General features: G+C 36.8%; 1 protein-coding gene and 1 pseudogene across 6 annotated transcripts in view; one reads left to right on the forward strand and one right to left on the reverse strand.

The window, feature by feature from the left end:
* The window catches only part of UBE2E2 (ubiquitin conjugating enzyme E2 E2), a 372,155-nt gene that overhangs the window by 130,122 nt on the left and 214,138 nt on the right, over nt 1–27,895 (forward strand). The gene's annotated exons all lie outside the window — the stretch shown is intronic.
* On the reverse strand, nt 4,755–6,225 carry LOC123575689 (annotated as a pseudogene).

A 27,895-nucleotide genomic window follows, 5' to 3' on the forward strand; every position in this document is an offset into this window, starting at 1 on the left:
CTGCATGCTTAATATCCTACACTAAAGGCAAGATGAGGCAACTGGAGGCCATTAACTTTAATAATTAGAGTCAGTATCTCTCTTAAGTAGGATTTTATAGTACATTAGCAATGGATGATTAGTATTAAATCAGAAAATAAACTGTTTTCTTACCAGAGCATGTTTTACTAATTCCAACTTCATACCTATGCATTTAAATGCATAGAATAATTTATATGAACTAATAGGTCTTCAAAGGTAAATAAAAAGATAAATGTAAAACATCTGTCAAAACCTAAAATTGATATCTCTGTTTTTAAACACTGTTTGCTTTCTACATTTGTTATGGGTTAAAAACAGTATCCAGAATGAAGGCTTATGGTTGGTTAACTTTAATCATGAAGAACTGGAAATAAAATGAAAACATTTAATTTTATTATTAAAGCTGAAGAATCCCTGATTGAAATGTTCAGGTATTCCTTTGTAAATATTTTATGCCATTATCTTTGACCTTAATGTTTTAAAATATTAGGTGGTTATTCCACATTAATTGTATGGACATTGCTATAGATATCATGTAGGAATTATATCTCAGTAATGATAGTACTCTTTCCAAAGAGTGTTTTATTTTGAAGAACACATAATGAGTGTCTATATTTATTATATGTGTGTGTGTGTGTGTATATATGTATGTATTTATATTTAAGTTTCTTTATTTTGAGAGAGAGAGCGAGCATGTATGAGCTTGATCAGGGGAGGAGTAGAGAGAGGGGGAGAGAGAATCTCAAGCAGGCTCCCTGCTGTCAGTGCAGAGCCTGACCTAGGGTTCAAATACAAACCATGAGATCATGACCTGAGCTGAAATCAAGAGTTGGATGCTTAACTGACTGAGCCACCCAGGTGCCCCTATAATATGTATTTTTAAATGTTTGTTTGTTTTGAGAGAGTGTGTGTGTGAGAAGGGGAGGGGCAGAGAGAGAAAGGGAGAGAGAGAATCCCAAGCAGGCTCCACACTGTCAGCATAGAGCCCGATGCACACAACCTGAGCTGACATCAAGAGTTGGATGCTCAACCGACTGAGCCATCCAGACACCTCTGTCTTTATAATATTTTTAAACATCACTGCTACTACATTAACTTTGAAATACTTAATGTCATGGGATGCCTGGGTGGCTCAGTCAGTTGAGCCTCTAACTCTTGATGTCAGCTCAGGTCATGATTGCAGGATATTGAGATCAAGCCCTGAGATCAAGCCCTGCAATGGACTTTGTGCTAGGCATGGAGTCTGCTTGAGATTCTCTTTTTCTCTCTTCCTCTGTTCCTCTCTCCCACTCATTCTCATTTTCTTTCTCTCTCTCTCTCTCTCTCTCAAAAAAAAAAAAAAAAGTGTCGTATGTTTATATTTGGGGCTTTTGTTAAACAATCCCTGCCTCTCTTGAGAAGTCCATTTTTATTATGACTTAGAGTGACCACATAAGTTACCATGGAGACTTTTGGGGAGTTAAAGAGGATGCTTTTATAAAAAAATGAATATGTCAGGACAGTAGGTGGAAATCAGGAAGTATATCACCCCATTATAATAGTAGACCATTATTATAACACAGTACCTGAGTTATTATACTTCCTAATCGCTCAAGCACAGCATCTCTGGAGAAATGCTTGCAGAATCCATGCTTGGGAGAACAGAAGTGCATGTTTCCTCCTTGCTACATACAGTGTTAGATTTGGGTTCCCTCAACTCCAAGCCACCAGAGGTACTTTTGTTGTTGTTTTCACTTTGGTGTCTCCAGCACCCAGGAGGGTGCCCTACACATGAAGATGAAACTAGCAGAATCCTGGGGTTCAGACCAAGAGAAGAGTGTGCTAGAGCTGTGCAAAGTGGTGGTTGGAAATGAAAGGAATTGGAAGCAGAGGAAAAGGGAAACCGAGCTGTCCTTGTTTCAACTCCACAGAAGGATATTCCATTATTACTGTTTTTACAGAGTAGCCAGAATTTGAGCTGGCTTTCCTTCTTTTCCATTTTCATTAATCTAGTCTTACACTTAGTATCTACTCAGAGCAAGACAAAGACCACTCGTAAGAGTAATTGGTTCACCAGGGTTCAGTGAGCAGTGGATTGCATCTGATGTGATGTCCATGGCTAGTTACAAGGAGAACGGTCACTGAGATACTCCTTTATCTGGACATATAACCTATAATTAATCCATACCTATACAATTCTTACTTATTTCAAACAGGTCTATAATCTCAGAAAAATAATAGTATGAGTAGGTTCACTCAGTTTTTCTCTTGTTCCAGTGATTTTCACAGCAATGCCTCTGTGCTCCTAGAAAAAAAGAAATGTCTTGTAGCTTCACATTATCTTTAAATGTGCTTTTATTGTGTGCTTATCTGCACTTACAGTCTTTCAATGTATAGACCCCATGGTGCATGCACGATTTGTAAAATGGAGAATCCATGTAAGGAAGTTAAATGTGGAAAAAAGAAAAAAAAATCAAAACAGAGTACAAATAGCAAGGTTAAATTGAATGCTGTTAACCCCCTGCTGACACCAACTAATAGTGCAGAAGCAACAGCAGGAATCTGAAACGGAGGTTAGCGTTGGGAAATTTCCATTCATGACAGTTATAAATGAAATACACTGCCTAGTTTTTCTTCCTAGGGTATCACCTTAAAGAGCATTTTAAAAGTAGCATCAAAGACAATACCAAGTGTATATCCAGTAGAAATAACAAAAGAAAAATTTAAACAATATCTTAGTCTGAAACCCCCATTAGAATTCAGGTGAATTTATTTCCTGCCTTTAAAAAATTGATATACTTTACATACAGCAAAATGTGTAAATATTAAGATTTCTTCCTACATTATACAGCTCAGTGACTTTTAAGATAGGAAGAAACCCATGTAATCAGCAATTAGATCAAAGTAGTGAACATTATTACCACCTTAGAAACTTTCCTCATGCCTTTCAAAACCACATCTGTTATTATTTAGAAGTTTTGTTTCTCTAGTTATTCTCAGTTTACCTCCAGCTCTATATAAACTACCATGTCTGTTTCAAAATTACAGGCTTGTGAGTGCTTCCTGCTGCCATCTTCTCTCCCCGATATATTTCCAGAACATTTCTCTTCTGCTTTTGACCTTATTCCTTCATATCCTGTTCAATGAAAAGCAGCTCTTATTTTGTGCATAAATAAATAATTAGATAACAAGGACAGTCACCTGGGTAGAAAATTCGCTGTTGTGAGAATATACTTAGTTAAGAAAATACAAAGAACCAATTAATGATATTGAGTGAAAAATATAAAATATCCCTAATGCTGTATGTGGGGTATTGATATTTTAACAAATCAAAAAACATCCATTAAAAATATGTTCACAACTGGTTGTAGATTTAGTTAAGTGTATAAAATGCTAGTCACTCACACTAATTTTATCCTTACTCCATCTTTTAAAAAGCTTAAAATTCTGTAAGCAATAGCCTCATTTATTTCTTTTCTGTTTTCACTTCTCCCTTTTTTACAAGAATACTATTCTTGACTATAGTTTTCATTTGCCTATTCATCTTCCTCCTGCTATTTTCCACTGGTATTCTGCGATTGTCTTTCTTCATCTCCTTTCCCTCCTGTTTCTAGAACTCGGCACATTCATTCTCTTTATATTCAAATGAATCTGATAGTTCTCCCTCCACCACTGGTGAAGCTAATGATTTCCTCCATCTCCAACGCAAGTCCTTAAATATTAAAGTGCCATTCTCAGCAGTTCCCTATTTTCTTATCATTTCAAAGAACACCTCTCTCCATCCTTCCTTTCACATCACTCCTATGAAAATACAGTAAAATTCACTTAAAAAGTTTTGAACTATCATGAATTTGTTTCTGTTCTATTTCCTAGAAACTTCATATACAGAGTCTATATATATAATACCAGGGTATTCACTTTCTAGATTCCCTTTGTTTTAAATTTACTCAGTGTTTCTTGAATTATCTAAATTACCATTACATTTTCTTGTTAATCCATTTCAGTGTTTTATGTTTTGACTTTAAGCTGCTAAGTAGCAGGGATAGGTGCCTACTGAATTCATGTTGAACAGTGCATCACTAGAGCAGCCCAGGAAACATTTAGATAGTGATTCAAAACAGGGACAAACTTAAGACAAAGACAAAAAAAAAAAGGAAATCTGATAGAAAAATAATACAGAACTGAGATGAGAAAGACAAAGTTGTACAAAGAGTGTAGATAGGTTCATAGAAAAAAATTAAAGAAGCAGGGTCATTAGGGCTACTAAAACAAAATAAAACAACCTATTAGTAAAAAGTTGGGGAAACAAAACATGGAACAGATCAGAAAAGTGTTCCTGAACTAATAATAGCTTGTGAGGAATTTTCGCAGCTCTAAAGCAGTGATTAACAATGGAAAGAGCTTACGTTTTCCATTTCCACATCAGGCTATTTGTATCTAAAGAGGCAACAGATATAAATTATGGGAGATTTGAGAGGGCTAAACTTTGTTTTAAGGAGTCTCAAGTGTGTGACAGATTTTCAGTCAAGTTGTTTCCCTTAAGTACTGATTTTTAAAAACCTAATAACTTAAAACTGACCTCCCCCCACAGATGGTCCACAAAACATTCTTCTTTACTTCTGAAGGTTTTATGATGCATTATTATCATTAACCGGTCTTCTGCTATTAAACTGAAATGACCAAATGAGACAAACAATTCTGAGAACATTCTTCTACCACTGATTAAGACTGGGTTGCCAGATATTAGAAATAAATCATTTAGTTTTCTGAGCTCTCTGAGCAGACTTGAAGACCTGGCTAGCTCCACCAGCCTTCGTATCCACTGCTTTGATAGACAAGCACAGCAAGTACCTGTCACGTGTCATTAATAGCAAAACAACCCAGAGGAAGATACTTAGAGAAGCTCACAACTATGGGCTTGCCAGGAATGATATCAATGATGGCAGCATCCCCAGATTTCAAGAATTTGAGGCCATCTTCCAGCTTCTGCCCAGAATGGTGATCTATCTTCTTCAGCTGAGCAAACTTGTGAGCGTTGTGAGCTGTGTGACAATCCCGCACAGTGCATAGCCAGCACTGATTTGGACTGGATGGCTCAGGATGATCACCTGAGCTGTGAAGCCAGCTGCTTCCATCCGTGGTTATCTTTGCTGTCACCAGCCACATTGCCACGACGAACGTTTTGGGACACACGCTTCACACTGAAGTCCACATTGTCCGCAGAAGAGCTTCACTTAAAACTTCATGGTGCATTTCAACACACTTTGTTTCAGTTGTAACATTGACTGGAGCAAAGGTGACCACCACGTCAGGTGTGAGAACATCAGTCTCCACAAGGACAGTGCGAGTACCACCAATATTGTAGATGTTCTGGAAGGGCATTAGATGCGTCAGTGGCAGGATGCCATCCAGAGCTTCAAGTGGCATGGTTCCACTGGCATTGCCATCTTTACATGTGACCTTCCATCTCTTGAACCAAGGCATATTAGTACTCAGCTCTGACATGTTATCACCATTCCAACCAGGAATTGGCACAAATGGCGGGGTTGTAGCCAATTTTCTTAGTGTAGGTGTTGACTTCCTTAATGATTTCCTTGTGTCTCTTCTGGCTGTGGGGTGGCTCAGTGGAATCCGTTTTGTTAACGCTAACAATTAGTTGTTTCATACCTAGTATGTAAACCAGAAGGGCCTGTTCCTGGGTCTGCCCATTCTTAGAGATACCTGCTTCAAATTCACCAGTACCAGCAGTAACAGGACAGAAGGTTCAGCCTCAGTTATGCCTATAATCGTGTGTGTGTGTGTGTGTGTGTTAAATATTTTATTTGAAGTAATCTCTGCACCCAACATGGGGCTTGAACTTAACACTTCCAGGATCAAGAGTTGCATGCTCTACTGACTGAGCCCATCAGGTGCCCCTGTAATCATGTTTTTGATGAAGTCCCTGTGTCCTGAGGCATCAGTGACGGAAAAATAGTGCTTACTGTTCTCAGATTTCCACATGGATGTATCAGTGGTTATACCATGTACACATTCACCTTTCAATTTATCCAAGACCCAGGCATACTTGATGGGGCCCTTTCCCATCTCAACAGTCACCTTTAAAAATCTTTTGATGGTTCTTTTGTCAATCCTACCACATTTTTAGATCAGAGAGCCAGTAGTGGTTGTAAACTTGCACTCATCTGTGTGTCCAGTGATGATGTGTTGAATCTTTTCCTTTCTCATTTTGGCTTAGATTTAGTGGTGGTTTTTGTGACACCTGTGTTCTGACAGGAGGTTTATTGCAAAAAAGCAAGAGGATTTTTTAAAAAGATTATATAAAATTAACTTAGAATTCCCTGCGTAGAAGCTTGGTTTAGGGATTAGGGACCTATATAAATATGAAATAGCTGCAATTACACTTACTAGGCTAGAATTACAAAAGATCAGTTTCCATGCTTCAGGGCATAAAAAGATCACTGAATGTGATCAAAATGAAATGTCTCATTTCTGTATGTTTCTGCCCAAGTATGCAACTCATGGGACCTTAATGCCTGCCTCTAATGCAAGACAGAAATATATTCAAAGCAGAAAACCAGACATGACGGCTGGATGGCTAGCTTCAATATGGCAATTTTCATATTCCCAAGAGCATATCCAAAAGTATGCTTAGTGCCTGAGCAGGTTTGGTGGTTTGGAGATGTGCTGAGAAATAATAATAGAGCAAGTCCCAGGGACATGATATACCAAACATATGATAATACGTATGTGAAATAATAACTTGCAAGAAAATGGCAGCTTTAAAGAGCGTAATCCCATTATTTTTCTTAGAGAATATAAGAAGCCAAAAAATCTAAGCCTAAAAGACAGTTCATTGAAAACCTTATACATAAGAAATGTTACATTATTTAATTATACATGCTAGAGAGCAACAAAGAAAAAAAAAACCCAAAAACCCAAGGCAATAAAAGCATTAACTTCTGAAGTTTTACCTCATCTTAAGAGGCATTTTTCCAGAAAGGCCATTATTCCTGGGACCACAAAGTTGTGTGTGCCTGATGGGCTAATTTTAGACTCCTTCTTCATATACTGTTTGGTGTTAAAGAGATTTTTAATTTTATTTTTAATTTTTTTTAATTTACATCCAAATTAGTTAGCATGTAGTGCAGCAATGATTTCAGGAGTTGATTCCTTAGTGCCCCTTACCCATTTAGCCCATCTCCCCTCCCACAACCCCTCCAGTAACCCTCTGTTTGTTCTCCATATTTAAGAGTCTCTTATATTTGGTCCCCTCCCTGTTTTTTCATTATTTTTGCTTCCCTTCCCTTGTGTTCATCTATTTTGTCTCTGACAGTCCTCATATGAGTGAAGTCCTATGACTTTTGTCTTTCTCTGACTAATTTCATTTAGTATAATACCCTCCAGTTCCATCCACGTAGTTGCAAATGGCAAGATTTCATTCTTTTTGATTACCGAGCAATACTCCATTGTATATATATACCACATCTTCTTTATCCATTCATCCGTCGATGGATAAATCGACGGATTGGGCTCTTTCCATACTTTGGCTATTGTTGATAGTGCTGCTATAAACATTGGGGTGCATGTGTCCCTTTGAAACAGCACCCCTGTATCCCTTGGATAAATGCCTAGTAGTGAAATTGCTGGGTCGTGGAGTAGTTCTATTTTTAGTTCTTTGAGGAACCTCCATACTGTTTTCCAGAGTGGCTGCACCAGCTTGATTCTCGTGAAGAGATTTTTTACACAATACAAACAGTTTCTGTGACCAAAGGCCATGATCAGAGCTGCTCTTTGAATAAGAAATAATACTTTCTTTTTTTTTTTTTAATTTTTTTTTCAACGTTTATTTATTTTTGGGACAGAGAGAGACAGAGCATGAACGGGGGAGGGTCAGAGAGAGAGGGAGACACAGAATCGGAAACAGGCTCCAGGCTCCGAGCCATCAGCCCAGAGCCTGACGCGGGGCTCGAACTCACGGACCGCGAGATCGTGACCTGGCTGAAGTCGGACACTTAACCGACTGCGCCACCCAGGCGCCCTGAAATAATACTTTCAAATAACTAAAAATTTACTGAAGGCTGAATTGAGACTAGATTCTGAAATTCCTGATTCCCTAGTTATGAAAGGCTGTAAAATACCTGGATTTCCTCCATTCAACGCATGTGTATATCAAAGCTGAATGAATCCTGGTATGTTAAAGTAATGGGTTGGAGAGAAGTAGACTTTGTTAAATAAATGCAATTCCAATGGCAATCACAGGTTTCCATTAGATAGACATTGGGAAATAGTGTACCATCCTCTTTGAAAGTAATAAGTTGTTAGAATTGGATGTACTTTATGAGGTTAAGGCATTTTTTAAAAACATTACAATGTTTTGTGATGTTTTTGAAATTCCAGTTTCATTAATTCGACATGTTCCATTCCAGATTTGGTTCTTGAATCTCCACTACAGCAAGAGCATATATTTGTGGAATATTTTGCAGTAACAAACAAGAGGAAGAAACATAGTTTTTATAAGATTCCTAATAGCCAGTGTATATAAACCTAGCAACCTATTTCTACAAGTGTCAGCTAATCAAATTTTTATGTATTTTATATGTACCACAAAACATAATTTTTAAGAGGAAACTCTGAAGTGAGTGCTTCTTTATAGCAGAGAAAGACACAGTGTAGTGCCAAGAACACAACTTGAGGAATAGAATGGTTTGCCTTTAGCTCCTAAGACACTCATCACCTATCTGAATTTCCTCAGTTTCCTTATCAATGAAATCAGGGTGATTAACACTGACCTTGCTAGGTTGTGGGAAGGATTACTATGGAAACTGCTGAGTAGAGCCACTGGCAGAGTAGGAGTTTCACAAATGGCAGATACCGTCACTACCACCACCGTCATCTTTTTTTGTCATTTCGTAGCTGGCTTCTACATTAATTCTAATGTCTATAAGGTGAACTCCACACATAATGATATACATAACTAAAGGAGATTAAATGAAATGTTCTACTAAATGTAAGAAACAGTAATCCGTACAAGTTCCTACAGTAACAATCCATAGGAAAACTAAAGCCATTACAAAATGAAAATAGTGCAGAAACAACTACTTACAAAATTAGTCCTAATGCAGATGTTATTTCTCCATTTAATACCAGTGTCTCTGTGTGTGTGTGTGTGTGTGTGTGTGTGTATACACACACACACACACACACACACACACACACACACACGCTCATCCTATCAAAGACTTTGGTTTCTCAATAAATACAAGGCAAATTCAATTCAGTTATAAAGTGAAATGGAAGTCATTCAAAAAATTTCCTGTAATGAGTTAAAGCAGTGATGAAGTACTGCTGGGATCACAATCCAGGCCACCAATGAATGACAAAATCAACAAGGATGATGACAGAGTAATTTCTTCAGAAGGACTTGATTATCAAAGAAGAAGGCCTTAAAAAAATCTGATGAAGCGGGTGCCTGGGTGGCTTAGTCAGTTGAGCATCCGACTTCAGCTCAGGTCATGATCTCGTGGTTTGTGAGTTCGAGCCCCTCGTCGGGCTCTGTGCTGACAGCTCAGAGCCTGGAGCCTGCTTTGGATTCTGGGTTCTCTCTCTCTCTCTCTCTCTCTCTCTCTCTCTCTCTGCTCCTCCTCTGCTCATGCTCTGTCTTTCAATAATAAATAAATGTTAAAAAATTAAAAAAAAAAACCTGATGAAGCCTTTATCTTTTTGTAAAAAAATGATGTGTTACTGTAATGTAAAAGTCAAATATGCAGTTTAAAAGTCTAGTAATTTACTATCGTGCATACAAACAATTATGCCAATAAAATAAACATTCAATTTTTACTATTCTGTTAACTAGAAAAGATTTTCTAATGTTACAGATTTTCTCAGAGTAAAAATCAACGTTTTGAAAAATTTTTAGTTTTAATTTCTCACAATTTACTCTGAATATTTGGTCCCAATTTAAAGTGATTTCACTTTAAGGAGGCTTTTCATAAAATTATCCTATTATAAGTACCTCCAAATACGAAAAAAAATTTGTATAAAAATTATTAAAAATTTTAAGTTACATCAAGTTATATAGAAGGCACTTTGTGTTATCCTCAGTACTCAAATATGTGATTTTATATTAAAGTGGTTCTATGGTTACATAAAGAGTATCCAACAATATCTTAAACTTATAGAAAATAATTTCTTCTGAGGAGTTCAAATTGCTTCATACAAAATTTATAAATTGGTTCATCTTTGGCCTGAAATAACTTCTAATTTTTTCCCTGCAGCGAAGACCACTTTTCATTTAAAATAGGCTGAAATCCTAAAGGAATAACCATGACCGACCCCAAACTAGTAATCTTTTCAAATATAGTTGCACCTCATTTATCTGACACCACTGGACAATGAAGTATTAAACTGGAAAACTTACTGTGAATCTGAAGCTGGTCCTGATAGGTCTTCCCCATACCTCCTCAGGAATATTTCATTATTTTATCTTCTGTGCTACCCAATAGTGTTTAGAACATAACCGATAAAATACTACATTGTATTTGAATTATTTGCTTATATGTCTGTGTGAACCATTACATAGGAAACTCTTTGAGGACAAAGCACATGTTTTATTCATCCTTGTATCCACAGCATTCAGTGCAGGTCTAGCACAAGTAGAAATGCAATTAATCTTTGTCACATAGAGGAAAGAAGGAGATGGGGAGGAAGGGCTCGACCTTATTTTTAACAGTGAATATTTTTTTAACAATAATCTCTCTGAATGATAGCACTTTTCTTTTTCTTAATGTATAGAGTGAACTAAACATGCTTATTTAACTTTTTTTGGATGACTAAGGGTCATAGTTTGTAACATTAATTATCGCTCTGTGCCTTCTTAATGATGCCTTCTAGTACTGTTCAAATACTGAGGTTGATCTTCCCAAGAATTCATTACTGTGGGGCTTTCCAATTGGGGATACCTCTTCTCATCTACAGGAAGAACTGAAAGTTGACCAGGAAAACCAGTTAAAGAAGCACTTTACATCAGTAGCCTTTACACTAAGGACAGTCATGGATACACTTGGGGCAGCTGGCTCTGTGGCAGCTTGAGGTCTTCTCCACATTCCTGAGGATTCAGATTTACTTCCACATTCAGAGTTTAGAAAACTAGCTCATATTTAATTCCACTATCTATGTTTCATAAAATTTTCCCTCCAAACTACACTGACTGGAATTCCAAATTTTCCAAATGTCCTCCAGTTGCACCTATAATTTTTTAAGTAATTAGTGTTTGATTACATAAAAAACAAAAACATCTTAGTGCTTAATTAAGAATTACACAAAGATGAAAATGTGTCATTTTGCAATGACCACAGGAAGGCAAAAAAGGAAACATTCTGTATCTTAAGTATTGGTTTTTGACATGCTCCAAGTGTGTATTTTGTAGATCAAGTCCATTTCAAATGTGCTAACCATCAAAGCAGTTTCCAAAGTGCACAGATACCAGTTATAAAGGTCATGAGAAGTTATTCAGAAATTATTTTTCATTGAATTTTAACAGGAGGAACAAGTAGATAGACCTGTGTTTAGAAAAGAACTTTGCACGACGAACTAACACAGGCCCGTTCATATCTGACTCGTGCCTGAGGAACTGAGGTGGTCTCTCCAGGACCCACTGCCTGGTACTATATTGACCTATCTGTATCAGTCGACACACTGAAAACCTGCCACAACTTTTCCCAAAGCAGAGGCTACCCTAGAGCTGACCCCCAGCACTCTGTCACTACCCCAGCAGCACCACAATCCTGGAAGAGTGCAAAGAAGCATGAGTGCAAATACACATGAGTAGTTATCTTTGCAGAGGTATGAAAAGCCACAAAGAAAGAACCCTGAAAGAAACGTAAGGCTTGTGCTGTTGAAAACAGGGCTGACTGTAGAATGGGACCTGATCATGGCTCCTTCATGACCACCTCCCTTGTTCCTGCACTCCCACTCCAACTCTTACCAGAGACAGCAGAGTATAGTGAAAAGAATATACATGAGGGTTTGAGTTTTGCTTCTGCTCTTGGGCAATTTATTCAAAGTACCTGAACTTCATTTCTCATAGGATTGCAGCCAGATTAAATGAGACACCCTGCTAAGAAATAGGTTACCATGCCTTGACATAGGCAAGCACTCAAGCCATGTTCATTTGTGGCACATTAGTTTAAAGCGTATGATGTGGGTTTTTTTTGTTTTGTTTTGTTTTGTTTTGCTTTCCTTACAAAACATTGGGGTATTTGAAAACCTGTTTTCAATTATCTTGTGATATTCTTACAGTTACCTTTTAAAGAGGTAGATATAAGCAAAATAGAAAGCATGGTTATCTTTAACTGTATAATTTATAAATTACTTTGTAATTTATACTTGTACAACACTTGTATCAATTTGATTCTGACAGTCCGATTCTTAAAAAAATAAGTTATTGATGTCTTTGATGGAGCTATTTTGAAACTCATTTTCTCCACCTCTTTTAAAGAGGTTTATTATATATTGTGACAAATATATTAGATGTTTCTACACTAATTTTATCAGCAGGGCTTAATCAGTTTTATGAACCATCCTATGCAAAACTATTTTTTAAAACTAGTTCACTATATTTATTTTGCTCTGAGCCATTCAACAAGGCAGAGTAGCTACACTATTTTATACCAGATGGACATTTTAACCGAACCTTTGTATAAAAGAAAAAAAAATTAGCTGATTCAAAACCCTGACAGAACAAGAAAAGGAGTATATGAATATTTTTTCAAGTGGTCTTGCCACCAGTTTTCTTCCCCTTTGAAAAATAGATTTTCTTTGGCTTTGAAGACACTATAATTTCAGATGAAGAATTTCTACCTAAAAGCAGATGATACATGTTTAAGAATCAAGAGTCAGACAGTGTTGCTAGAGTCAAATTACTACCCCCCTCCCCTCAAAGATATACCTGTGGTTTCTCTAGTTCCTTTTAGTTATCTCTCTTATTCAGTACATTTATTTTCTTAAAATAGTACTCTGATTTGAGAGCTCTAATGTTGAATTAATGGCTTTAATGGAAAGGCTATGCTCCCAGACTCCTGAAATCCTCTTTGGAATGTAATTCCATGTGTACAATTATGACAGAGTTTTAAAAAATCCTAAATCGACCTGTTACACTGAGTACTATTTGGAATTGAAAAGGAATAAAATACTTAAATATTTTCAGTGGATATGCTTGCAGTCTCATTTTTGTGTATATGTATGTACATATAACTGAAAATTTGATGTTGTTTTTTGTGCAGTATAACTTAGTCTTTCCTGACTGATAATAGAGGTTTAATGTTTGTTCTTTTACCAAAGGCTGGTTCCCAAAGCTACTTGGAATTTATATGAGGTTTGTTCAAAGAGGAGAATAGTCTCAGGCAAAAATTGTACAGAGTGAAGGATAACTGATGGGGAGTAGAGGAACACTTCTGGAGGATATTTAAACCAAGGGTGAGCAGGTAAAGTCAAATACACTTGGATACAGGAAGAGATGAAAGCATCAATAAAAGTAAATTCTGGAATCGAGTTTTCAGGGAACATGTGAAAACGAAGAGTTTACCTGTAGTTAGTATCAGATTGTACCACCCTAAGTCTGACATCAGGATGAAGCCCTAACCCTAATCTCGCAGCCCTCTTTGACTTCCCTTCAAGTGCATAACTGCAAGTTTAGTCTGTACAATTCTGGGATTTGTTTTCCAACAGGCGCGAAATACTTGTCTACTCCGCAGTCGAGTTCTTTGTTACCAGTTGGTTCTTTGTTACCAGTGCCTCTTTCTTGCTCTGTCAGTGACTGTCTCACTCAAACTCTTGACCATCTAAATGCACTGGAAAATGCACTGGATATGTAGCCATCCTGTTTCCTGACCTTAGTTTCTGACTCATTGCTTTGCCGTGGTCCTGAAGACAGTTCAGAGACTACCTTTGCTTCTCAAAACTGGTAGCTTCATATGCAAAATAAAAACTTTAAGAGATGGTAGAGTATCTAACTGTATAATTCAGAAAATCTTAGCTCATTTTGATGGGAGTTAAAATTTTCTTAATGTAGTTATAGAGGGTGTGTACATATTTTAAATACTGCTTTACAGGGTCAGTGAACAGAGAGACACAATTGATAGCATAGTATCATATTATAATTAGACATTTTTTAGCATAAGAGGTATACAGTGGCCAATCCCAATCTAGGGTGTGCAACAAAAGTAACTTTACTTTCTAAACTGGTCTCTTTTTGGTTACAGGCAGCCTTTCTAAATTATGCTGCAAAATACACAACTCATCATGGTGTAAAATACTCAACCTTGCCTTTTCAGAAGGCATCTCCGTTTCTTTTTTCTTTTTTCTTTTCCCTTTCCTTTCCTTTTCCTTTCCCTTTCCCTTTCCTTTCCTTTCCTTTTTCCTTTCTCCTTTCCTTTTTCCTTTCCTTTTTCCTCTCCTCCCCTCCCCTCCCCTCCCTCTCGTCTCCCAAAATAAATAAATAAACTTAAAAAAAACAGTCATGATGGCAGGAGGGAGATGTAGGGGTGTGGGTAGGGTTGGAGGAGAAGTAAAGAGAAGGGAATAACATGATTTTTAAAAAGGGTGCATTGGGTAACATTGAAAAAAGCTATTATATTACCCTAAGTTTTAACTGGCCATCAGAGAATGGTATCCCTTCAAGAGAAAGGAGTCTCTGATTATGATCTTCCAGTAACCGTAGTACCTGACAGTTGATATGTAACTTAATTTCCCTCATCAAGAATTAAGTTAAATCAGAAGTTTTCAGGAATTAACAAAGTTTTCCAGGGTATGTTAAGGAAATAATAGTGTTTTCTTAGGAATTGTTCATGACTCTTATGATAAAGCTATTGAAAACATGGAACTATTCCATATTTTTTAGTGTTGTGAATGAAATTTTATTGAAGCTAAAGAAAACACCACTGAATATAGTTTGGGAGAATATTTATACTAGAGAACTTTTTAAAATTTATTTATTTATTTATTTATTTATTTATTTATTTATTTATTTATTTATTTATTTATTTATGAGAGCGAAAGCAAGCAGGGGAGGGGCAGAGAGAGGGAGAGAGAGAATCCCAAGCAGGCTCCGCACTGTCAGCACGGTGTCAGTGTGGGGCTTGAACTCATGAACCATGACATCATGACCTGAGCTGAAATCAAGAGTCTGACGCTTAACCGACTTGAGCCACCCAAGCACCCTTATACAAGAGAACTTCGTATTAACTAATACACAATGCCTCACAGTCTTTGAAATAGTGAATGCCTTTATAATTGTGTACACTTGTATAGCTAAGATTTCACTAGTGATCAGTCAGAATAACTTCATGTCTCAACTAGTGGACTGTTTGCAGGTCTTTGAAAGCCAAATACCTTTCACTGAAACTTATGCCTTGACAGTTGAAAAATGTCATTTTAAACCTATGTGATAATGTGATGGTAGTATCTGAAAGCAAAATCTGGACCCAGTAGGTTAATTATAAATGAAAGATACTCATCTTACTGCTCTAGGATATTAACAACTCAGCTGAAGGCATTTATAAATGTAGGACACATTTTCAAATAGCTGAGTATTATATTTCAGTCAAATAATACTGTTTTTCTATGTCTGAAGACTTCTGTTGAAACTCAACAAGCTGCCAGTTTTTTTTTCTCTGTTAATTATTAGCATTAAAAGAAATACACTGTTAGAAACGACCTTTTAAGGAAAGGGAAACCCAGAGTTAGGCTTAACATAACAAAGGAGTAGAATGTGTTCTAGTAGAACAACATATGAATGCCACAAAATGGCTTTCAGTCACAGCACCATGATCAATTAGATCAGCAACAGCTGAAATCGTTAGTTGTTGTGGCTGCTGTTGGTGAGATGTTTTTCTTCCTCCTAGGTGTTCTAACATCAGTTCATCACTTTGCTACACAGTGTCTGAGGCTCTGCTAACCTTAAATACAGAATTGAAAAGAATGAAAGAAAATAAGAAAGTAATCAAAATGAGAGTATCAGTGTTTTGCCTACATATTAATCAAATATACAGCAGCATCTGCTCAAAAAAGGATTGTGAAGAATATTTCATGAAGGTAATTTAAATGCTTAACATGACAGGGGCACCTGGGTGGCTCAGTTGCTTAAGTGTCCGACTTCAGCTCAGGTCATGATCTCACGGTTCGTGGGTTCGAGCCCCATGTCGGGCGCTGTGCTGGCAGCTCAGAGCCTGGAGCCTGTTTCAGAATCTGTGTCTCCCTCGGCCCCTCCCCTACCTGTGCATGCTTGCACACGCTCTCTCTGTCTGTCTCTCAAAAATAATATAAACATTAAAAAAATAAAATATAAATGCTTAACATGACAGTAAACATAACAGATTATCAGTTTAGTGGTTTCTAATTTTTGATGTCTGGAACTTAATTTTTTTTTTTTTTTTTAATTTCTGGAACTTACTTTTCCTCCACCCATTTTCTCCCATGGCTATTTATCTTGTGAGTAGTCAGTGTGTTAAGATGGAACTCAAGTTCATTTTTAGTTACATAATAACAAAAATGTGTTGGTATTGTGATTATTATTGTGATTGAAATTCCGAAGAATGTTTGGCGTGTTATTTTTTAAACTACATAAAGTAAATGATATGTAACAAAATGATAAAGTAAAAAAAAAAATGTTGTATTGGCTCTACTGTACAGAGAGCTACTGAGCCTTGTAAAATGTTGCCTTCATTCATCTGTTCTAAATTTTAATAGTCAATAAGAGTTTAATACAGGGTGTCCACAGGACAGATAACTCACAGTCATCAAGAGTGTGGTGATGGAACCCTTGCCAGTGTTTAGCTGTATCATTCAGTTTTCTGTTTACTACAACCACGGTTATACTCAAGCCTACAAGGATTGCCGTTTAAGTACACTTTCAGGCAAGTGGTCTGCAAATTCAAATGAATTGCAGTTGTTTAATCTCTGTCAGAGGCAGAAATGACCTGTGCGCATGAGTGCAGCTGTACTGACAAACACCTGTTACAGGACAAAATTTCTCTTCCAGTCTTCTGAGGATGTTTTCACCACTCAAGATTGCAGACGTGGGTGCACAGTTGAATTCAGAACAGTAACACCTTACGTACACAATGTTTTTTTCTTTCCCCACAAACTTTTTTTTTCCAAAAAATTACTTCCTCATTTAATTCATTCATTCTCTCATTCATCAAACATTTATTAAGTGATCTAAAATTTTTTTTTTAATTTTTTTTTTCAACGTTTATTTAGTTTGGGACAGAGAGAGACAGAGCATGAACGGGGGAGGGGCAGAGAGAGAGGGAGACACAGAATCAGAAACAGGCTCCAGGCTCTGAGCCATCAGCCCAGAGCCTGATGCGAGGCTCGAACTCACGGACCGTGAGATCGTGACCTGGCTGAAGTCGGACGCCCAACCGACTGCGCCACCCAGGCGCCCCAAGTGATCTAAAATTTAATATCACAATACCCATCCTGAAAGGAGCTCAGTCTAGAAGAAGAGACACATTAACAAACGTAGAACAATGTGATAAGTGTATAAGACTGAAAAAGAGAATTAGGTTTTTTTCTTTAAAGAAGTATCTTTGAGAAGTATTTTCTTTATTTTTTTTTTAATGTTTATTTGTTTTGAGAGAGAGAGAGAGACAGAGAGAGAGCACAAGTCGGAGAGGGGCAGAGAGAGAGGGAGACACAGAATCCAAATCGGGCTCCAAGCTCTGAGCTGTCAGCACAGAGCCCCATGCAGGACTTGAATTTATAAGCTGTGAGATTGTGACCTGAGCCGAAGTCAGATGCTTAATCAACTGAGCCACCCAGGCACCCCTGAGAAGCATTTTTAAAATATGCTTAAGTCACATTTTAATAATATGCTTAGGATCCCTACTATGGAGACTGTCTCCAGTAAAGGATGTATATATAGGTAGTCCCTTTGTGTGTGTGTTTTTTTTTTTTACATGTTATCACTTAACTCACCCCATGCTATTTCATTAGCATCCATACTTAATCTCAATTCTTAATCCATTTACTCGTTTCTTGCAGCAGGATCCTGCAAGAAAGCAACTCAGAGAGACAGTGGGAAATGAAGACAGGAATGGAGGTGATTATACTCACGTTAAACAAAAAAAAGTTCTAAGACATTATCTTGCTTTGTAAAATCTGCCCCAGACTACATTAATGACTAAGGTATGGGGTTTTGTGGCTCTGAAGCTTTTTTAAAATGAGCTCTTGGTTTCTTTATTATAGACTGCAGGAGTTGCCCAATATATGACCTGTGGGAAAGTTTTTTGGAATATTTTTGGACAGGTTTTTGAAAAGGGAGTTTGAGCTAGCTACCTCTACTGTGAAATGATGACCACCATTAAGAGGGAGTGAAAATCTTTGAACCAGATGAATCAAAGTACATATGTTTGAAGAAGAATAAGTCAGGCGTAATCAATAACATGGTTAGGCATTCCACGTCTGCAGATTCTTGATAAATCAGAACTGGGAAATATTTATTGTATATATATGCATTCACACACACACACACACTAATATGTAAAGTTGTAACATAAAAACTGGGGTTAAAAACCCAGTATAGAATAATTTTGTAATATTTTTTCATATTAGACCTCTAGGATTATGCTACCAAAAGCAAACACATCTTTCCTCCAGCACAGTAACAGTAATAATGGGAGAAAAGTCTCCCAAAGGAAATGCTTCCCTTTATAATTTGTCATGAAATACTAGTTTTTTTAACTGTAAGACCTGTGTTGCTATAGTTTCTCACGTTTGTAAAGTAGGGAAAATAATAAAAAAAATATTCTTGGCTTTAAGACTATTAAAGGAAATTTCCCCTTTTTGTAGCACATTCACCTCTTCAATCAGATTGATGCTAATTATTAATTTACATTCCATAATATTCCCAGTGAAGAATATAAATATGTATTTCTGGTGTCAGGAACAAGTCAGAAATTTTAAAATACACACCTATGAATAAATAATACAGTTGACTATAAATAAATACACCAGTGCTCCACAGAATGCACTGCCTTCTGTTACCAGGGGCATGGTTCGTGTAATGTTAGAATTTAGTCTATGACCATAGAATCATTCACAAAATCTCACAGAGTGGTAAAGTAAATGTTTATAAAGCAGTAAAAAACATTATACCTCCTGTGCTAAATAAACTAAATAATCAAATTAACTAAGACAAGTACTCGGTAATGCCTAAATTTTCCTTTCAATCTGGAGAGAATAGTGTCTCCATCAACACCTTTTCACCCTACTAATCTAACCAAATTTTGGTATTTCAAATTCAGAGTCTCTATTGTAAACAGTATGTTTTATAAAACACCTAATTCTTAGGACGTCAACAAATGTTTATTTTCTTTCATTTCCCTTACTGTTAATTATTAGGTGTGTTTTATGGAACTATAAACACATAGTTTTTATAGTCTTTTGGTTTCTTCATAATTTTTTTACATCATCTCATTGATTCCTTTTGAGAATTAAAGTAAAATGATATACAGCTGAGTGTTGTTTACTTCTCGTAAAGAGGAAAAATTGGCCAGATGCTTCTGCAAATAAACAGTTTGATCAGTGGCTACACTATTAACATTATTAGGGCATTGTTAGAAAAGAGAAAAGGGGGAAGGGAAGGAGAAAGTGAAAGGGAAAACGATGATTTAGAATATACCTCATGCAGATAAGAGTAGCTGTGGGAGACAGGCTTTAAAATACTATCTTTAATTCCTCTTCACAGCTTTCAGCTTAAGGTTTAGGTGACAAAGTGAATCATTACCTGTGCTTAAACGTTGAGCTTGTGGTCTTCTAGATTTAAGCTGAAGGACACAATTAGAAAATTATGTATATTATAAATAAACTACCAGGGTTCATAAGTCCAAAATGAGACCTACAATACCCTACAAGTAGAATCTCAACAGTGTGGCTTTGAGTGAATTATACCTCAGTTTCCTCATCCGTAAAATGAAGATAAGGTTATCACTACATAAGATTATAAATGTTAAATGAGGTCATGCATGCCAGTCACTTAAACTAGTATCTGGCACACAGGAAGGAAGTGCTCTATAAAAGTTTACCATTATTATTGCAACTAACATTACCACCGATAAGGTAATTGTGGCTTCCCAGTCTGGTGTCTCATGTCTACCCTACCACCAATATTTAATGCTGCAGTAGGATGGAAAATGGAATTCTCTCCTGTCCCTTTCTACAATGCAGGGCCTTTGGCTCTGTGATCATGCTCTTTGGAACTATGGTCTGCATTTCAAAAGTCATTTTTTATGGACAAAGATACTGACCTACTCACTTCTATAGTCAGAAGGCTTTCCAAAGAAACTAAATAAAACTCTTTCTCTGGTGTTGATGTCTTCCTCCTGGTTGGGAACAGGGGGCAGGGACTGGTGAAAGAAAGGAGCATACAGGAAGAAGTGGAGAAAATGGTAAAATAGGATGGAAAAGTGCATTGCCTGTGTAGAAGAGAAACACATGATTTAGGGATCTGCCCTAAAGATCCCATTAACCTAATCACTATTTTTCCGAAGTTTCTTTCAGTTATTACAAGGACATACCTTGTTTCTAGCTTTCAGTTTTTCCTATTTTGACTTATTTACACTCTACATGGGGAAATTTATGTCCAATACAGACCAAGAAAGGTTTCCAGGACTAGGGATCTCATTATGTTTTTTTTTTTTAAATTCCTACTATGCACCCATCTTGTATCTGTCCTTCAAAATACAGTACTGTTCATATTTTTTTCTCTGTTTAACATTTTAACACATGTATTTTAGTGTAGAGTATATTTATTTTAAGGAGGATTAGGTGTGATTGTGTTCTTCCTAATGGTAACCTGTAATTATTTTTATAATCATCACTTATTTAATTTTTTTTTTCAACGTTTATTCATTTTTGGGACAGAGAGAGACAGAGCATGAACGGGGGAGGGGCAGAGAGAGAGGGAGACACAGAATCGGAAACAGGCTCCAGGCTCCGAGCCATCAGCCCAGAGCCCGACGCGGGGCTCGAACTCCCGGACCGCGAGATCGTGACCTGGCTGAAGTCGGACGCTTAACCGACTGCGCCACCCAGGCGCCCCAATCATCACTTATTTAGATTTTATATTTTTCAGGAGCATAACTTGCATATGCATTTGCTTCACAAGAAAAAAAGAACGTGGTACATGGTAGATTGAAATTATTTTTCCTCACTAGTCCAAAGATAGTTGACAAATATTTTATATTTTAGCTAAAAACTTAATGTAAATGAATATTCACAGTTTTGAACTCTGAAAACCTGATTACCAAATAGATAAAAATAATTTTTTAAAAAAGAGTAATGAATCTTCAGAAATACAGAACATTGTGTGTATCTTTTATTCATTACAGTATTGTGGGAAAATTTAGAGCCTAACAGACCTAGGTTGAAATGTCGTTCCAATATGTTAACTATATGACCCAGGAAAGACCATTAAGCTTGTAGGTTTCAGCTTATCCACATGTTAAATGGAGGTTAACAACTGAAAACTCATAATATTATCCAAATATTTGAAGATTTTAAATGATTTCCTTCTTTTAATCCTAATGCCTTTTGTCCCAAAATTTCCAGTTGTTCCCAATAATAAACACAAAGTAAAGCAAACATGAAATTAATCACTTTGCCTTCTTTGATTATTGTAACTCAGGTTAAAGTGAAATAATTTCAGGAAGTACAATTATATTTTAAGGATATATTTTAAACATACATGCTGCTAACATAAAAATATACTGTTCCCCAGATAATGTGTAAGAACAAGGTGGAAAGACTGAAATAATCTTCAAGTGAGGTAAATATTCAGAGACAGAGCCGAGAAAAATAGCGTGTGTCAAAATCGTAAAGAGGTTGACACTAGCATAGAGAACTTTTGCAATAAATACGTGCAGAATTATCTTTTTTATGAATATAATTTATTGTCAAATTGACTTACATACAACACCCAGTGCTCATCCCAACAAGTGCCCTCCTCAATGCCCATCACCCATTTTCCCCTCTCCCCCAGACCCCCATCCACACTCAGTTTGTTCGCTGTATTTAAGAGTCTCTTATGGTTTGCCTCTCTCCCTCTCTGTTTGTAACTATTTTTTCCCCTTCCCTTCCCCCATGGTCTTCTGTTAAGTTTCTCAGGATCCACATATGAGTGAAAACATATGGTATCTGTCTTTCTCTGACTTATTTCACTTAGCATAATACCCTCCAGGTTCATCCACGTTATTGCAAATGGCCCGATTTCATTCTTTCTCATTGCCAAGTAGTAGTCCATTGTATATATAAACCTCAACTTCTTTATCCATTCATCAGTTGATGGACATTTAGGCTCTTTCCATGATTAGGCTGTTGTGGAAAGTGCTGCTATAAACATTGGGGTATAAGTGCCCCTATGCATCAGCGTTCCTGTATCCCTTGGGTAAATTCCTAGCAGTCTATTGCTGAGTCATAGGGTAGTTCTATTTTTAATTTTTTGAAGAACCTCCACACTGTTTTCCAAGTGTCTGCACCAGTTAGCATTCCCACCAACAGTGCAAGAGGGTTCCCATTTCTCCACATCCTTGCCAGCATCTGTAGTTTCCTGATTTGTTAATTTTAGTCACTCTGACCAGTGTGAGGTGGTATCTTAGTGTGGCTTTGATTTGTATTTCCCAGTACTTGCAGAATTATCTAGTGTTTTGGTCAGTGTTTATAATCATGATAACTGAAATACAGGACATTATTATAAAATTAAATTTAAGAAAACCATCCCCAATGTATCTTCTTCTCTACCCCCCATTAAATTGAAGAAAAATTCAAATTGGGAGCTTTTGTATCTTTTGGTTTTTCAGTTTTTTAATTGTGAAGTAATTTCACAATTTTAAGAAGTTACAAAAATAGTACAAAGTATTCCCACAGACAACTCCCATATACCCTTCTTTCAGTTTCCCTGATGGTTATCATGTATCAAAATCGGAAAATTAACATGAATATTATTCCATTAACCAGTCTACAGACCTTTATTAAAATTTTGTGTATTGCTCTACTAATGCCCTTCTGGTCTAAGGTCCAATCCAGTATTCCCAGTTGTATTTAGTTGTCAGTTTTCCTTAGTTTCCTTTAATCTGGCATAAGTCCTCTGTCTTCCATAGTCTTGACACTTGTGAATTTGTACCATGGCTCTCAATTTGGGTTTGTCTAATGTTTTCTATGATTAAATTCAGATCATGCATTTTTGTCAAGAAATGTGATACTATGTCCTTCTCAGTGTATCATATGAAGAAGTACAAAATATCCATATGTCTCATTGATTAGGTCTACTTTGATCACTTGGATAAGGAGATGTCTTCTTTCTCTTACTATGAAGTTACTGTGTTTCCCCTTATAATTAGTATCTTGTAGTGTGATGCTGTGTAAATATCTTGTTTATAATCATGCTATACCCACTAACTGGTGATTCTTCCCTGAAACAGTTAATTACCATACTGGTGATTTCCTATTTCCATCATTTCTTCTGTGTGTATAATTGAAGTTCTGTGGCAAAGAAAAGCTTTCCCTTCTCATTTATATTTACTTAATTCTATCTATATATTTTTATTCTATGGATTATTGCCTATTATTATCATTGTTCTACTTATCCCCAGTTTGGCCACAGAGAGCTCCTTAAAGTTGTTTCCTCTGTTCTTTGATATTGTTCGATCATGTTTTTTCAAAATGTTTGTATATATATTTTGTGTGTGAGTGAGAGAGAGTGTGTACACACATGCGCAAGGGAAGGGAATTGAGAGAGAGAATCTTAAGCAGGCTCCGTGCTCAGTGTGGAGCCTTATGCGGGACTTGACCTCACAGCCCTGAGACCAAGAGCTGAAATAGAGTCAGGCACTCAGCTGACTGAGCCATCCTCCCAAGGGCCATGCTTCCATCACTCTTTGAACATTTCCTTACTTTCTAGCATGCATTCCAGGAATGCATTCCAGGAATAAGCATTCCAGGCTTATTCTCTACTTCCCCTGTTCCAGTCCTGAATTCTGCTCTTTATCTTTTTTAATGTTAACTTACTTATTTTGAAAGAGAGAGTACCTGCACATGCACAGAAGGGGCAGAGAGAGGAAGAGAGAGAATCCCAGTCACAGTGCAGAGCTTGACACAGGGCTGTCTCACAACCGTGAGCTCATGGCTGCAACCAAAATCAAGAGTTGGACACTGAACCACTCAGGTGCCTTGTGAAGTCTGCTCTTTATCCAAGAAGTCCTGGTTCATGTTTTTGTTTTGTTTTGTTTTGTTTTGTTTTGTTTGTTTGTTTGTTTTGTTTTTGATGTTGATTACTTAGAAACCAAAATCTGGGCACTGGGAGAACTCATTTGTGCTAAGTGGTTCTTTCATGTACTGAACTAGGAAATATGTAACATATACATAGTACACAGTCTTTTATTTTCATATCTACCTAAAACCATTAGTTGATAATGATACCTCCAACTACAACCCAACACTACAAGATTCACCATAGCTTTCCCCTACAAGTAAGAAGTTATTTGTAGCTCCTTTCTTTGACATAAAAACTTGATTCTTGATAACCACAATATATTTATTTGCTCGATCTTAGATACACATCAAGTAGTTTCAGAATTGCTAACTCACACTTTGAGTTTGCTGACTTTTTGCTTAGTCTAGTTAGATTGCACATTTTGATTTTTTTTAAATTTTTTTAACGTTTATTTATTTTTGAGACAGAGACAGAGCATGAATGGGGGAGGGGCAGAGAGAGAGGGAGACACAGAATCCGAAGCAGGCTCCACGCTCCGAGCCATCAGCCCAGAGCCCAACGCGGGGCTTGAACTCACGGACCGCGAGATCGTGACCTGAGCTGAAGTTGGATGCTTAACTGACTGAGCCACCCAGGTGCCCCCTTTTTTTTTTTTTTTTTAAATTTTGCACATTTTGATTCTAAAATGCACAAACAATATGCTCACACACACATTCACCTATTGGAAGTGTACCAATAAATATTATCTCCAGTCTTCTCCATCTTGGTAATATATGGTACCATCCCAAAGAAATAGGAGGTCATCTTTTGTCACAGTTAACAAGTTATATTCATTGTATTTCCTAGTAGCTCTCAAGCTGCTTTGCTTCTCTTCTCCCCAACCTACTGAATCTCTTAGCTAAACCACTGCCATAGCTTTCTGGTAGATTTCCCCACATCTGGTTTTGCTCCCCTCCAATCCAGAGACTCAGTTAGTGATCCTTTAAATATACAAATGTGATCATTTAACTGTTCCTCCCTTTGATGGTTTTCTCTGTTTATTTCAAATAAAGTTTAAAACCTTCATCATAGCCTAAAGCACCCTGCATGCCCTAAAACTTCTGCCAGTCTTCGTAGCTTCAAAGCATACAGTGTTCACTCCCCTTATTCTCATTGCTGCATCTATATTAACCTTCTTTGAATTCCTCTATTACACCCCAGGTTTTGCACATGCTCTTCCCCCACCCCAAGGGTGCTCTCTTCCCTGCATCCCCCTTAGTCCTAACTTCTAAATGTCATTCTAACTGTCTAACTTAAATATCATTTTCTCAGTAAAGTAGTTCCTGAACTGCCATTCTGAGTTAGACTCCCATGTCATATCATCCCAAAGCATTTGGCATTTCTCAGTGTCAGTTTATACTAAACATATTTGTAATTGCTTCTTCAAAGTCAGCTTTTCCAGCTACGTTACAGACTTCTTAAAGGAAGGGATTTTTCTCTGTTGCACACTGTTACATTTATTGTGTCTGAAACAGTGTAAGCACAAAAACAGGGCTCAATTGATACTGAATGAGTGCCTAAATAAATGAATAAAGGAACCAAAAAATATTGTCAAAACATGTTAGGTAGATGCTGGAGTGATATCATGATCGATAGCTACCAGCAACACACAGAAACTAATCTTTGTCCAATTTTTATGGATACAGAGACTTCTGGATCCTTTCTGGTGCATTTACTACCTTACAATATTGGAAATACCACCAGAAGTAGTATATAGCCCTTTTCTCATCCTGTAAATGGAGAAAGGTTAAAGTTGATTTGAACGAGTCAAGAGACATGAAAAATAATTTTCTAAAAGGCCTAAAATTTAACATGTAAAAAAATCTTCCATCAACTGTTCCTTTCAGAAGTTAATGAGATTTTGCTAATCATCACTGATTTTAAATGCAGCTGCTTTGAGCTATGCGGTATCTGGATTAGCTTGCTTGATGTGCTGGCTGCAGTTGTACATTCAAGATAATTTATGTGGAGGGGAACACTGACACAAGGACCAGTCTGGTTCAGTGAGAGCAGATTTTGAGATGTTTTGTCGCTGCCATTGTATTCCCAGTTCAGTAGACTTTCTGACAAAAGTTTTACCCTCGTGGGACTGGAGAAAACTGTAACCGAGCGTAAATGAGCCTTTAAATGTGTTTGCCCATCAAAGTAATTTGTCTGTAGGAATTTTGGGAAGATTTTGGCTTTCATTCTTCTAGATACTTATAAAATCAGAATCTTATTTTATTTCTCAAGAAGTGACATGACAAGGGCTATAGTTCATTGCAGATTTTTTCTCCCCTTTCTTCTCCTTTCTTTTTTTATTTTTCCTTTCTGGTACAGTTATTTCCCTGCACCTTGGAACATCAGACATCTGATAAGTCAACATATTAGCAAACTGGTGATTTCAAAACCATACTATAAAAGCTAAACAGTTCTTACAGAAATAAAACAGTGTTTCTCACTCACTTGTACTAGTGAGTGAAAATAAGACAGTCTTGCTCAAAAGCACTATACATATCGTAAGAGGATGAGCCAATCTTGCTCTAAAACTGATGGCTGAAAATGAAGAAGACAGTGTTTGATATTTTGAGGCATTTAGGAGGCTTATGCTACTTTTACTATACCCCCAGTTTTTGAGCAAAGAAAAGCTGAGTCAAACTGTTTACTCTCTTCATAATAATTATTGTGGCTTTTGAATGAAACATTCATTTATTAAATTTAGTTTCACTAAATGGTAACTACATTGCATAAAGTTAGAAATACATTAGAAATAAGCAAACTACATGTTAGCTGTTATTTCACTCAAATGTAAAACAAGTGAAAATAATGAGCTTCAAGTGATAAAGTTTTACTGTAACTGCTATTATTACTATAGATATTTACTGTGAATTAAAGCTAACATGAAATATAAATTTAAAGCAAGCCTAGTGAACTCTAAATATTTGTTAAAACCCTGAAAGATTATTTTAAACCTGTAAGATATATGCATGATCATTAAAACTGAAAGTCTAGATTACATCAGATTCAGAGTGGTTATCTTCCTTGAGTTTTTACTATGTTCTAAATCTTCTCTAACACAAATTTACTTTTATAATCAGATACTTTTATTTTTTTAATTAAAGCAAGTATTTTATTTTATTTATTGTTATTTTTTGAGAGAGAGAGAGAACGAACCAGGAGGGGCAGAGGGAGAGAGAGAACCAGGGGGGCAGGAGGAGAAAGAGAAAGAGAGAATCCCAAGTTGGCCCCATGCCCAGCGTGGAGCCTGACAAGGGGCTCTTTTCTACCGCCATGAGATCGTGACCTGAACCGAAACCCAGAGTCAGACCCTCAACCAACCGAGTCACCCAGATGCCCCTATAATCAGATACTTTTAAATTTATTCTTTAAATTGTAATAAAATACGCATAACATTTACCATTTTAATAACTTTTTAGTGTACAGTTGGCATTAAGTACATCCAGTTGTTGTGCAGCCATCACCACCATCCATCTCTAGAATCAGATAGTTGTTTTTAATGAACATTATTTTCTTTCTAAAGGGTCTAAAATAGTTGTATTCGAAGCTAGTCATGTTTCTTAGATAGCCACAGAATTCTTAGGGCAAAAC

Source organism: Leopardus geoffroyi, chromosome C2 (genome assembly GCF_018350155.1).
Source record: "Leopardus geoffroyi isolate Oge1 chromosome C2, O.geoffroyi_Oge1_pat1.0, whole genome shotgun sequence".
Classification (NCBI taxonomy): Eukaryota; Metazoa; Chordata; class Mammalia; order Carnivora; family Felidae; genus Leopardus; species Leopardus geoffroyi.